General features: G+C 37.5%; 1 long non-coding RNA gene across 1 annotated transcript; it reads left to right on the top strand.

Annotated features, from left to right (window-relative positions):
* The first annotated feature begins 332 nt into the window (after positions 1–332).
* LOC111859809 (uncharacterized) lies at positions 333–14,161 on the top strand. The gene is made up of 2 exons (XR_002841901.2): positions 333–595; positions 13,565–14,161. It is a non-coding gene; the product is annotated as an uncharacterized lncRNA (long non-coding RNA).
* The last annotated feature ends 503 nt before the right edge of the window (positions 14,162–14,664 follow it).

Raw genomic sequence — 14,664 nt, 5'->3', positions numbered from 1 at the left:
TTGTTTTCTGGATAACATGATTTAATTTCACTTTAAAATCTGTTTTCTCAAAACTGGACGCTTATTCTCTGAACACTATAAATAAATAAATAAATAAATAAATACATAAATAAATAAATTTGTACATGTGATGTGTGTGTTCGTGTGTGTGTGTGTGTGTGTGTGTGTGTGGGTTGGAGGGGCCAACATATCAAACAGTGACAGCTATCAGTTAGTAACTTCTTCCTTAGACCCACCCCCCCCCCCCCAACCCAACCCCCCTCCCTTTGAGAACCCCGTTTTTATCTTGCTTTGTTGTTATAAAATATGCAAGTCTCTCCGGAATGCCAGTCACGAGTACAAACTTTGTGTCCAACCGCCCACACGAAACGGTCCTTTTAAAGGAAACTCGATATGTCTCAATCTTCATTGCACTACACTCAAAGCTTTTGGGAATGCGATGTGGACCAAAACATTTAAAACAAAAGTCGTTTTTCTTTTTCTTTATTATTATTATATTTATATAAAAATGGTGTTCCAAAGATGTCCAAACTTAGACAAGAAAATCTCGAGTGAAGTCGAACGCTTCAACGGCTGCAAGGAGGTCCGCCAAAAAGTAAGACTAGTTGTGATTTTGCCTCTTCTGTTTCACTGGGCATGTATGCGTCTGAGTGAATGGGTAAGCAAGAAAACACGGGAATGGGGGGTGGTACGTGAGCGAGCGAGCGACGAGTGGGTACGTCTGTGTGCATGTGTAAGGTTGGAGTCGAGCTGTCACGAACAACAAATTAATCAACACATTTGGCATTTAAAGTCGATTGTGACCCCCTTTCTAGCTGACGTGTGCGTAGGGGTGAAATAAATCAACCACGACGTGGAGATGTACGCCAGATACCACGGAGCGAAGTTTGTACTGAACCGGAATCCTGACTCAAGAGGACTAAACGCAAACTGCAGCTGTAATGGGTGAAGTTAAAAGCCGACGTTCAATCCGATCGCTCTTTCGGCGTTTGAACAGTCGGATGCGTTTTTCAAATGTAACTTAAAAGCCTACAACATAATTTGATGGCAAAAAATGGAAAACCCTCGAAATACCTGTGGTGGAAAATCATGGGGATATTACCTGTTGCGTCTTCACTATGGACAGTCGGTTAACTTTAACAACTGGCACCACTGCGATAATTTTAACGATATTTTAATTTATAACATTTACGTTTATTTATTATTTTTTATTTTAACCCTAAATGCCAATTACTTGAATAGCCAATTCTATAATGGTTCGATGTGAGCAGTGGCTTTTAAAACTCACATTTGTAAAATAGTTGTCCGTATTGTATATTGGGCCCACGTAAATTCATTGCCTTTTGTTATTCCAGCTTTTAGGGCAATACACACCCTATCTTATAAACCTGACTTTCACAGTCGTCTTTTAGCATTCACCAAAAGGATTTTGACTGACGAGATGCTCTGCTGTCCTCGGTGTAATTTCGTTCAGTTTAATCTCAGTGCGATGAGTTTTACTATGAGGATTCAATCACATTCGCAGCGTAGTCAATGGCTGTAATAAGTAAACATTGTCACGCAACATGTAGGCCTACATCTGTAAATTGGCTACATATGTGCGAAAGTAACTCTTATAACTTGTAGTATAGATTCTTTATCATTACATTTACGTTTTGAGGATATGTGCGCATTTTCACGTCTTTTCTCTCACATCTGCCTACCAGCGTAATTTCTCCACTAATTACTTTCTTTCTACTCTCTCCCTCAAAATCGCCCCTTAATCTAAGATCCAGAAACCAAAACAACACATTTGTACATATTTTTTCCTGTATTGCTCATACTTTAATTGTGAACTTGTTATTGATTTAGATATTTAGCTAATATTTGCTTTTTAAATTTAAATTATGTTTTTAGTCTTGATGGTTTATACCCACTGCATTATCTGAAATTCATTTCCTCAAAAATGTCTTCTTCATATATTAATGAGGTAAACAGAGTGTATGTGAGCAGTACACAACCATCTATCTATCTATCTATCTATCTATCTATCTATCTATCTATCTATCTATCTATCTATCTATCGTATATCGACCATCAGTTTAACAGTTCCCCTCTGTCTCCTTGTTGCTACAAAACTTCTTGGTGAAATGCTCATAATTTTAAACCCCCACCGAAATATATTAATTGATGTCACCTCGCTATGGTCTCCATATGCACATTATTATATAATTGCATTATTATATTATATCCATATTATTGTTTTGCACATTGTCCTTATGGAGCGGTTATAGAGCGGCTTTGCAGTAAGTGAGGATGCGACCGCAGGTGCCACGAGCAACTGGATAATATGTAGCGAAAATCATTGTTCCCTTTTTTCAGTTTTGTCCGCATCCCTCCACTTTCTTCCCTTCTTTCGCGCGCGCGCGCGTGTGTGATATATATATATATATATATATATATATATATATATATATATATATATATATATATATATATATATATATATCCATACTGGTGTAGGCCACTCCGAAACGTTTTGGATATTTGGTTAATGTATTCAGTTACCATGCAAATAATTTCCGTGGCGTTATTCGCGTGTATAGCTTCTTCCACATCTGACTCAATTTGCATTTGTTGATGATATCAGTACTGCAACCTAGTTGGATGGGGCTGGATGGGGGAGGGGTAGCTTAGGGTGGCCAGAAAAGACAAAAAGTGGACAAAGCCCCAAAGGTCAGCTGCTCTTTCATGGCGCGCTGGTGGGAGGGCTGCAGAGATTGGATTGGGTTGGCGCTTATTTGAAAGCGTGTCCGTTTATGCGTAAGAACGAAGAATACTTCACAAAGCGGCGGTCATATTTAAAACCAGCCCATTATACATTTACTCCATCGCTCAACGCACTGGCAAATCACAGCATGCAGACTATTCGAAATATATTAATATGGGAAATGGACGGGGAGGTTATGCGAGGAAAGCACTTGGGTTGCCATGGAACGAAAAAAAACAAGATATTACGACGCTCCCGTTCCTTAGGTTCTTTGGTTCCACACATGTGTGCTTCTGCAGAAGGATGTAAGAAGATTTAAATACACAGAACATTTGCCAGGGTGTTCAGAAGTGTCAAGGCTTTTGGGCACCAAACCTAAATTTCTCCGAGAGATTTTGTGGCAAAGTATGAATTAAATGCATAACCAGAAGCAATTGGTAAATAATGACCGATAGGTCAGTTAGTTTGTTTAAATAAGCACAGCGCAGTTGTTCAAAGCAAGACTCAGTGTCGGCTGTCATTCAAGCTGGGAGACCAGAGACGGCGGTAGATTCGTCGTCACACTCTGTCCTTCATTACATTTAGGTTGATGTAAAAGTGTCATTTCCTTTGAACTAGATATGGTTAAAGTATCCCAATATCGTTAAAAATGCAAAATTTTGATTTTTGTTTTAGATATTTAATGTGTAATTTCATACAAGATTAACAGATGCACAATCATATATTAATTTTTTGGCAATGTGTTGTAAGTAGATTCTATATTTTTAATTGTGCACTTAGATTTTAGACAGTTTCCCACGATGAACATGAATATCGAGCTTCTTAACAACGATTGCGATTAATGTTGTTAATATAAGATATAAGATCACTAATAAGTTTTTATCTCTTTTCATATCATCAAACCAATCGCTTTCCTGTGTCAGTAGAATACAGTTCATCGGGGAGATTTTGTAAATATCCCAGTCTTAAATTCAAATTCAAGTGATTATTACCAATTTTCCGTGCGCTTGTTTGTTAGTGTCGATTATTTTAATGTGAAATTAAAACCAAATGGTACAGATGAATACCAGACGCGGTAGGTCGGGTTGTGGTGTGGGCTTCTTGAAACCTGGCCCGCCAAACGTCATAGTCTTTGTTTATTTCTTTCACATGAGCTAACTGACTCATGGTGTCTGAATATATCGACGCTGCAAACGAATCGTTTCACACAGAGTCATTCTATCTGCCTCCGCTTCGGACTCCTTTGTACCTGTACACTAATTCCCCCGTCACCGTCTGTTGCTTCTGGGATTTGCTAGAGGGCGCTCTGCGTAGCAGGGACATAGCAGGAAAAGATTTAACATGCTAATTTATTTATTTATTTATTTCCTTTTAACGTATATGCCCAATAATGTTTCCGAACAGCGGCGTAGAAGCCGGGGAGGGTGGGTTCATTTGGCTCCATTGTATGCCGCACCCCCCCCAAATAAATAAATAATAAGACCTTTACATTTAAATTAAGTTGCTGCCCCCCTCCTCAAATCAAACTCTCTCCTACGCCATTGTCTCTGAATGCATGTTGCAAAATGTTAGTCTTTCGCTTTCTTTGATTTTTCTCTCATCGGCAACGTTGTTTGATTCTCGGAAAAACGTGTCCAGTACTTATTTGCTGCCTTACAGGTGATATATATGATATGTGGTACGTCGTATTAAAATATTTCGTGGAACCTCACTACCTTTATTAATCCTGCATTGTCATGTACGTTTGCCGACCGACGTTTCGTTTCATAGTATTTAGCAGGACGCGTTAACCGAAGTCGTTGCATAATTTGACTGGATGGATGAATTTTCTGTCAAGTAGCGCGGACTACGTCTTGCCATTAAAAAAAAGTGACAACACACTCAGACTGGGGTTTTTTAATTCTTGTGAATATTTTTCAGGAATCTTCTGACGTGAGCGGGTACGATGGAAACGCAGCAGCTGTCTGTGATTCACCTGCGTGTATTTAAAATGACAATAACCGCATTTTTGAAAGTTATTAGTTTCTTAATCGGCATTGAACAAAAGGACCACTTGTTTTGAAAGTGAATGATTTTAATGACAGGCGCTGTCACTGTCAGAAAGTGAAACCACTAGTGAAAGGCTGCAGCCTTTCACTGTCTTCCTGTCCACGTGGGTGGTACCTCCATAGCTCAGGTGAAGTACAGCAGCCGGGGCTAGTATTGGATTTGGTTATAAATAACTAATTAACGTTCTGCTGCGTGGTAAACCAACAGTATTAGGCTAAACTATTGAGGGCATCGGTGACATTTATAAATAAGTTGCAGGACATGGTCAAGGAAAACCCGAATTGTCCAAACTTTGATGTATAATCCCAGAATATAGCAGTTAAGTGATAGTCCTATGTCAAATTCTAAGTAGAGTTTATGTGTTTTAGAATCGTCATGGATTTATTGTTAAACGAATGACACACACTTCTGGCCACGGAATATGACCTCCTTCTTTCCTTTATTCTTGAAGGCCCTTTTTCTTTACCAGTTTATCCTAATACACATTTCGCCAGTGTCCCTTTTCATCTTATTTACACAGGGTGGCGGATGCTGTTATGAAAACCTGTGTTAACAGGATTAAGTACAAACGTAATGTTTTAATTTCTGATCGCATTAGTGTAAGTGTTTGATATTTATAAGATTCATATATGAAGGTCATATACGTATGATATGGAACCTGCCGTAAATATCTAGGCTACATATTGTTTCCTCATCAGCGCTTTCTTCTTCTATTATTATTATTATTATTATTATTATTATTATTATTATTATTATAGTACAGATTGTACTAAATTATCTGCATTATACGTGTAAGCAGACTGGTGTTGTGGGTTTAGACAGCACCACGGTTAAATTCGGACATCGTCACACTTTCAGCTTCGCTGCTGTCAGCACACGAAGATGTATTAACACATCTAGGTAAAGAAGGAGAAAATCCTCTTCCAGTTTTAAAACCAGGATTTCAGCGAGGACTTTTCCCGCCGACTTCCGGCGTCATGGGGCGATAATGCGACAGTTAGGAGCCGACGGGCTACAGATCAACAGAAATCGCTGTCCATGGTGCTATGCAAGCGTCGCGGGATTATTTTGTAAAACTTTTTTTTTATGCCAAAGAAAAGGCCTACAGTGGTAGCGGAACTTCAGACAAGAAAGAAAATTTTTACCGTTTTACCACCGAACTCACTATGAGAACGCTGCTGGGTCTGTGGTGGATATATTTCTGACCATAAAACACAGGCCTATAGGCTAAACCCGGCTGTTACTCTATGTTGTTGTATGCAGAGCAAATATGTCAGAGTAATATAATGGGCTGTAATTATTATTAACCATAATTATTTTTTTAAAAAAGTAATTTTCATAGGCTATTTAAATATTCCTTTTATACATTCCCATGAAACCATAAGGAAAGAGAAATAAAAACACAATAAGTGGAAAAAAAATAGGAAGTTGTGTTACTATCATCTATCTATCTATCTATCTATCTATCTATCTATCTATCTATCTATCTATCTATCTATCTATCTATCAACTTCACCTTTTACTGTCTTCCATCAGGCGACCTTACACGAAACATCTGAGCATATGAAATTCCTGAAATTCTTTCAGAGTTGGAAATTTCAGCCACTGCATGCGTGGTATTTTTATTGAAAACTTTCTGTGTGAAGAGATTGTCCGACGCTGATTTGAACCAAAATTTAGGTTACTAATTCAAGGAATGAAGTCAGTACTAATGAAACTCCTCAAGTACTTGGTGACCATTTACTCTTATGCACCCTGAAAAGTTCAGTTCCAGATTTGTGTCTCTAAACCTGACGCGCATTTCCTCACAATTGAAAGTGATAAGGAAGTTCCGAAGCACTTTTATTTCTCATTTTGCTTTCCTCAATTTTTACATGTGTGTTAAACTTGCTTAAAATAATCTATACCGCAGTTCATCTGCATGGTTGCAGGAAGAAAGTTCGTATTGTCCCTCGAGTGTTACTTTAGATTGCAAAGAACTATAATTCCACTGAAGCCAAGATTCATATATCATAAAGTGTATAAATTTAGTCCACTTCTTTAAAACACCATCGCAGCTGCATAGAACTTGCACATAGACTCGTTCTCGGAGAAATGTATAATTTTATTGTAGTAGTTACAATAAAGCACTTTTTTTCTGTTCAGCGTAAACAACGAGCAATTTTCAGAGAACTTAAACAGGAACAGCGAGCAAAGCATCTGATAAATGTTAATTCTAACATCGTTTGATATAAATGGATACAATCATTTTTTATCGATGAAAACTCTATACGAATAAGACCGTGATTATTAAGGAGTTATGTGTGCGTCATCAGGCTTTTCGTAACTTCATCTTAGTTTCATAATTTTGTCTTATTATTTTCATATTCTTCATATTCAGATATTGAAACACATTCATAATGAATGGACATTGCACGGTTTGGAGAAATATAGTGAAGAAAGTATGCATGGAAAAATACAACAACAACGAAATATTTTCTGTTCACGTACGCCTTATGCATTGTGCTTTATACATGCAGTTGAAGAAATGGTATCAAAATATTAAAAATAACATTTTGTTATAGTAACTGATTTGAATTCCGGTAAAAGCGAGTCCTCCTCTAGCTACAGTACATGAATATCACCTTTTGAACTTTATTAATACATAACTTTCCTTCGTTTTGAACGTGACTATAACAAGTTTGACTTTGATCATGATACCTAGTAAAATCGCAGAAGCATATTATTTGATTTGTCATTCCTTAAACACATACTTAATTAATAAACACGTATCAATTGTGTGGGTATTGATGACTAAAATAAAACAAAAAATTGCAAGTACAACGGGTAAGAAACTATTAAATATTTCATAATATTTATTGTTTAATTCCGGATGAGTTGATATGAAATGTAATTTGCAGTTCATTTAATTGATGTAATGGTTACTTAATTACTATGCCATTTATGATTCTGAACTTAGATTAACGAGCGACTGTTTATTTTAAGGCAAGATTCGTCCCATTAAAATAATGCTACCAATAAAGTCATGGAAATTGATATATAGTGTCAGTGCTGCGAATATTATGCCGAATTCCTCCGTATTAAAGGAATGTTAGAGGAACAGAGAAGACTACAGTTAACTGCCTGTAAGTGGGACTTTATGATGTGCCGCTACTGACCGTGCTACTAGCAATCTGAGAAACTAATTTCAATGCAACTGAAAGTAAAGAAAATAAAACAGCTGATTAAGTCAGTCAATTTGCGGCTACCAGTCATGACTTCTCTAAAAGACCCTACAGACAGCTGAAGGCTTCTTCTTCGCTGATTTAAACATGGGCGTTTTATTTTCACAGAGATTCTTCTTTGCATTATTTACAAGTTATATGATTTCATTGTGTTTTCATTTGCGCCTTCAGCCTAAGCTGAACAATCGATCTCGTCATCTTATTGATCGATTGACGGGAGCTTCCAATGTTACCCTTTAGCAATCAGGCAGGCGCCTCGAGTGTTAAGAACTGAGTCATTAACGAGACGGTTACCTTTAATATCACTTCAGAAATAAGCCCCACTAGTGACTGAAAATGAATTCTACAATATCAGCAAGTGTCGAATATGGAAATATTTTTGAATGCTGTCCATATTGGATACAAACTCCCTACTGGATACAGAGAGAGATCAGACCATGCATATCATAACATGAATATCTTCCCTTCAAATTATTATTATTATTATTATTATTATTATTACTCGGTCACACCGATAGATTGAAGGCTAGTATGCAAATTGGTGTTTTAAATGACACAGAGAATTTAGGATTTGCTAGCAATCGCCAACATGATATACGATAGGTCGCCATATGAACTGAAACATGAAGTAAACATGTAAATAAATTTCACATATCAGTCATTTCTTTCCTTGCTTTATATCTCCATTATAAGTCAAGATGGCGGACATTGAATTGGCTTCATAATCGCTTCACGACTCTACAGCGTCTAAATACCGAAGGATATAATGAGATAATAAATTCCTTTAGACTTTTTACGCAACCTTTCTTCCTAGTCCGAATAGGCCTATATTAGATTAGTAAACATGCCTGTTAAAAGTGTCCCTTTAAGTTTAATGCCCTAAACCTGTGACGGGTGGGCGAAGATTCTTCTTCTAAGTGCTTTATAATTCTGTACAGGTGATGGATGACAGAAAAAAGCCGCAAAAAGTTCAGCTTGAACTTACCTAACTTTTAGTTGATTATCTTGCAACTTAGCACAATAGTAATAGGCCTATACTTAATATTTAGCGATGTCAGGGGTTTGACCTGAAAAAATGTAAGGCTTAAATAATGACATATCTGGAGTAAATATAAAATTTGTTTTTGTTTGTGTGTATTACTAATTGTCATTTTGATAGGGTTAAGTTACAGAATACTGCCTCGAGTGCTCACTACAGCTTGTTATACATTTCAAACGTAACATATTTTCAGATCAAAATACAATCTAAAGTGAAAGAAACACATCTTACTGCATCCTATAAGTATGTTATATAAGTTCATATCGAGTATTACGACACATTTTAACAACGTCATTTTGTAAGACACTGTATGCTTATTTTAAGATATATTAACATAGTATGAAAAATGTATTTTTTTCGGTATTTACGCTTAAAATTATTTTTTCTTAAAAATACAAATTATAAATATCAATAATAAATCGTATTAGCCCCGTTCTCCTTCTGTAGCTCAGCGGGTACAGCGTCTTACACTCCATTTTGTCTTAGTTATTTTTCCCCGCATCACTTCCACCGCATGATTTTAAATCAAATTTATAAACAGGCCCGATTGCATATAAAGAGTGTGATTATATTAAAAATGTTCGTATTTTATTATTGCACATTTTAAAATATCAAATGCATAACTATACACAACTAAAATACGCGATTATAGCCTTGATTATTCGGATGGAATGAACTGTCCAAAGCCGCAATTTTGACAGTTGCGCCCTGGGACTTACACAAACGAGCACGATTCGTCTCGGTGCTGAGACTTTGGTCTCGACTGGCTTAGAATTTGGCTTGATATCCTTAGACAGATAAGCTGTCCTGGACGATTTGATTTCCTTACTGATACGTATGAAGCTCGGATCAAGATTAAGCCGCAGCATAAAACAAGTGGGTGGCTGTTTCTATGCATCCGAGCCGCCCTTAGTTAGCGATCCTCTCTCCTTTCAGCCGCCAGATCGCATGTCTTTTATATTTCCTGTAACTTTTTTTATGGTCACTGCCTCTTGGCTCTGGGGTCACCACACGTTCTACTTTCATCAGGCGCGCACCGTGCAAATTGAAAGTTTAGTTCAATTACAAGTCAGACTCTCCCATCGATCATTAAAATTATATATAATAGTGGCTTTGCAACCATTCCGTGTGCTGTACAATTTAAGAGATCATATTAACTTATTAAAGTACATTTATAGTAAATAAATGGTAATTTACAGCAATCATATATAAAATTTGTAGTAAACCAATGTTTAATTGCCTATTTGTTCGTTTTTTAAAAGAACTGAGCATAGCAAGCGTGACGGAGAAAACGCAGGTTAAGTAAGGTAATTTTAATAATCTCAACGGACTTTTACAATAAAATCACATTTATGCAATAAAATAGTTTTAGTTAAACCGTGGGTATTACGCGTTAATTGCCGGTATCAGACTTTTTAACTTTAAACTAACAAAGAACATATAGGCCTATATGCATACTAGTGATTACTTTTAATAGAAGCCAAACACAATACGTAATAGTTTCATATATTTATGAAAGCTCAAATGATAAAACGGCAACAGTTTTGTCTTGTTTGTTTTTATGCCTTGCTATAGCTGGCCACACAGTCCCTGTGTTCCGCTGCTTTGTGTTTAATGCTCTTTGGGAAGTGCATGGTCCAGGTGCATGGACTCGAGATTAAGTGGCTGGAAGATGGACGGATTGATGAATGGATGGATGGATGGATGGATGGACGGACGCACTGCCGGCCGGGTGGGTAGGTGGATGGCTGTTATTTTTAAAGGTATTTACAACGTCATTAATTTTTTGTTTGAATGTGGAAACATTTGAAAACTCCTTACTACAAATTATGTTATAAGAAAGGTTGTTGCAATTTTTATCATGAACCCATGAAGTCAACGAATACTTAAATCAGTTAAACGTGAATGTCAGCCTAAACTAAATTTTAAAATTCGTTCATCATTTAGGTATAGACACAATAGGATTTTTAACTGGTAATTTGGAAATACATGCAAATATATTTTACAAATGCTTCTTGAAGGTAAAATGAAACGTGAAGTTCAACGAAATCCTGACAACATACTGTCAGTTTTGGTCTTAGTCGGCTTGGTTTAAATTGTGTTAGACTGGAAGCAAGATAAGGCAAATTAGACCTGCACTCGCAGTCTAGTGAAGGCATAGACTCCTGCGGTAGTTTCAGCTAAAACAAACTCGAGGGTAGAGACCAAACGTTTGAGTCAGACTAAGACCTGCTCTTTAGCTCAGTTCCGGGTGATGTCAGGGCAATTAGAGGCGCGACACGGCGCCCAGCGCAGAGCTCGCTGTCATCTCTAATCTCCCAGCTAACGGGCGGCTCCGCATCGCCACGGGAAGCTTAAGCAACTCAATTCATATTTCGGTAACCGAAGTCCTTCACGACAACGACGACGATGATGATGATAATAACAACAACAATAATAATAATAATAATAATAATAATAATGAAACTTTGTAACAATACACTTGACTGGATGGGGCGGGTAGGTCTTCACTGCGATCTGCTTGGTGTTAAATCTGGCGTTTAATCCATCCGGCAAAGCTCGCCGTTGTCGGTTTTACCCCGCCGTGTACCTGAGGGAGAAAGGTGACGCCGAACAAAAAATCAGCCCTTATCTGCAATGTCCAGTAACAGGATGTGTTGAATGCAGCAGACTGGAAATGTCACGGAGGCACGAAGAAGGGACTCTGCCCCGGGCCTGAAGCGACACGGTGACACTCCCGGCCGCTGCATGCGTTTAACAACCGGCGGAGGCCCGTTCTGTTATTCGAAACTTCATATTAAAAGTGAGCGAAGAACTCACTAATCAGAATCAGGTTATACGCCTAGATCAAGTTCTTAAAAACAGATTAGAAAATGTTTTAAAGTGTTCAAAGCAATATTGAAGTTCATGTCGAAAGATTAACCTTATCCTCCAGGTATTTCTCTCTTATTGGGACATAAACATGCCATAAGTAACGGGGGTTTCACAAGGCTTTTACAAGATATATATTTATTGTTTTCACTCGTTGTTGGTAATGCGTTCCCTATCGCAGGCTTAAGTATCACATTCAGAATATTCCGGAAACAAAACTACCCGAGTATGACCTGACAGCTGTATCTATACGTGTATATCATGACTCATTACCTTTACCGGTTGGTCTCTGATGAATAAAAACATTCATTTTAAGCATAACTGCTAAAACATCGCATCTTAAATGAAAACATGAAATATACTGAATTTGTATTACGTAATATTTTTCCTTCTTTTTACTGTGGCAGGAAGAAATACCAAATGTCGTTTTTTCTTATGTTAAATGAAAAAAATTCTTATGTTAAATGAACATTACTATGTTTTACTGAAATCAGAGACAGTTATAGACACTGCCATCTATATATAGGCTATATAGTGAGAAAATGGATGTATGGATGGATGGATGGATGGATGGATGGGTAAATGGGTGAATAGATATTCAGAATATATTGTCAACAACAAAAATATTTATCACTTTTCCTTTGTCGTGGGTCAGTTAATGTAGTTATTGGAAATTTGACAACTGAAACAAATGTGATTATTTATTAATCTATTTGTAAAGCGTGTGTGGGCTGTGGCTGTGGTTTCAAGGAACACATAATATTCTTTGAGAATTAATATGTTTTATGTGATTTCTATGTATGATTTTCTGTATCTATTACAAATAAATAAAAGTCTCCAAAAAAAAAAAAAAAAACTGTTGAAAATTAATTTTGATTGCAGGGCATATTTCTTAATATCTGTATCTTAACCAGTTTCTTAATTCATAATATAAACATACATTAAACACCTTAGTGATACATTTATGGGAAAATGTGATGAGTTATCATTTAGAATTATACAGAATTATTGCTGCCTATGTCTTTACATTTAAACATCATTATATTCTTTTCTTGAATCTTGAATAGATTTATAGAGCTTATAGAATCTATGTGAAAAAACAACAACAATCAATGATGAATACAGTCTCATAATCGTTAGAATCAGGACAGGGGAAAGCAGAAGGTTCTGTCGACACGGCAACCAAACAATTCATTCTAAGAGAGTGGCTCAGTTACTTGCAGCATATGTTGCTGCTTAGCAACGTATGTGTGGCAATCCCAGAATGCTATGCAGCTAATTATGGACTGTAGCCATGACTGGTAAGACAGTAAAGGGAAATTATTGTCTGCATGTGGTGACTGACGTCCATTGTTAAGGAATCACATGACATCCAAAAAACACACATGCATACACTGGCCAAAATGCAACATTTAAAAATGGTTTTCCTAGTTTCCAAGCATAACAGTCTTGTTAGCAAACTAATAACCTTCTATATGCTGCACTGGTGGAATCTAACCTGTTTGGAATAAGGTAGCTGTTATTTTATTTTTGTTTCTAATATTTTTTGCTAACTTTTAAAAAGTCTTCATAACATTTATGACATTTACAATTAATTTTCCACATGGTGTGATTGAACATTCCTGTCTGCAGAAGGAAGTCAAGTGACCACAGAAGATTTCTTGCTCGAAACTTAGATGGCCTTTCCCAGAAACCTCTCACGCCACAGCACAGAGGTCACGGCACAGTATGCAAGAGACCCAGTGCGGACAGACGGTCGAGGAAAAGAGGAAGACCACATTCCCAGAATCACAGAAATGTGCATCGTCTCTGCACGTAGCAAAGGGTTTTACTATATTTAATAAACACTGACGCAAAGAAAAGAAAAGCTTCTGTCGTATAATGACTCGGTTCTGTCACTAATAAACTCAGAAGAATGTTGGAATCACACATTCAAAGAGACCTGTAAAATGACACAAATTTATTTGCATTCCAAAAACAGACAGGAACTATTTATCATTGTTTAGTTTCTAATTTGTTTTCTTTTTTCATGACAGATGATATATCCTGATAAGCTGGCTGATTTCAGTCTGAGTCACACAAATATGCAATTATTTTAAACATGGCGGAGGAATAGCTTCTGTTTCCATTAATTCTGGTGCATTTTTCACATTTAAATTCATTTAAAACATGGTGTAACTTAATAAATATATTACAATGAATGAGCGTAATAAAAGTTTCATTTTTTCATTTGTCGGGTTGCTTTTTTGGTGAAATGGTTGTTTTTGCTGGCTTTTGATGTGCCAAAGTGTCTTAGCGCTGCGTCGCATGAAATGACGTGGCTGCGTGGGCAGGTCAGACACCTGGGGGAGGCCTGCAGGCGCGGCAGGCCGGCACGCCGCAACCCTCACCAAAGCCTTCACGTGTGTGGATTACTGCGGCCGGCTCCACGCTCCCTGTGCCGGGCAGTGAGGTAAGTATCCCAAGGAGAGTCCCCGCCCACCGCGATGCCCCTCACCTCCACCCCAATGCCTTGTTCTCCTCCTCACACTGATATCAGAGCTTTGTTTCATTTACCCAGTCAGTCAGAGTTACCTTTTCCCTCCCCCGATCTGATTATTCTTTGTGACAGACGACACAAGGCCCCTCCCATCTGAGGTTGCTCAGCCTCCCTGTCAAATCCACTGGATCCCATTCACTGTAATTGTAAGACCGTCTGATCTTCCGGTGTCATACTGTCTGGTAAGTTTGCT

The sequence above is a fragment of the Paramormyrops kingsleyae genome, chromosome 7, assembly GCF_048594095.1.
Source record: "Paramormyrops kingsleyae isolate MSU_618 chromosome 7, PKINGS_0.4, whole genome shotgun sequence".
Classification (NCBI taxonomy): Eukaryota; Metazoa; Chordata; class Actinopteri; order Osteoglossiformes; family Mormyridae; genus Paramormyrops; species Paramormyrops kingsleyae.
This window is presented reverse-complemented; position numbering and strand designations above follow the sequence as displayed.